The following is a 389-nucleotide window of genomic DNA, read 5'->3' as shown; positions in this document are numbered from 1 at the left end:
ACTGTAACGCTTTTTGCACTCGACACTATGAAAAGTACTACAATACGGTAATAAAAACAAATGTTGAGTAAAAAGAAAAGAACTCACGCGGGTTGATTCTGCAGCCCGGTTCACGGAGTCAACATCCGGGTCCTCGGAGGCGCACGTGCCTGTCCCCTAGACCGCGGCTCCACGAGCCCCCGCCGAAGAGGACGAAATGAATCTTATCAGAAAAAATACAGAAAAAAACAAAACTTATTTAAACCAAAATCTTTAGTTTGTAGCTCAGATGTTACTAGATGTTATTCGATATGTCAGTAAAAACGTGACGCTCGGTCCTCGAGGCCGCGGGCGCGGGTTCGACTCCCGCCTGCGGCCTTTTGCTGCATGTCGTCACCCCCCCCCCCCCC

At 49.6% G+C, this 389-nt stretch overlaps 1 protein-coding gene across 1 annotated transcript in view; it reads left to right on the top strand.

Annotated features, from left to right (window-relative positions):
* Positions 1-389, top strand: part of nkx6.3 (NK6 homeobox 3) — a 15,767-nt gene that overhangs the window by 3,644 nt on the left and 11,734 nt on the right. The gene's annotated exons all lie outside the window — the stretch shown is intronic.

The sequence above is a fragment of the Etheostoma spectabile genome, chromosome 5 (assembly GCF_008692095.1).
Source record: "Etheostoma spectabile isolate EspeVRDwgs_2016 chromosome 5, UIUC_Espe_1.0, whole genome shotgun sequence".
NCBI lineage: Eukaryota > Metazoa > Chordata > Actinopteri > Perciformes > Percidae > Etheostoma > Etheostoma spectabile.
This window is presented reverse-complemented; position numbering and strand designations above follow the sequence as displayed.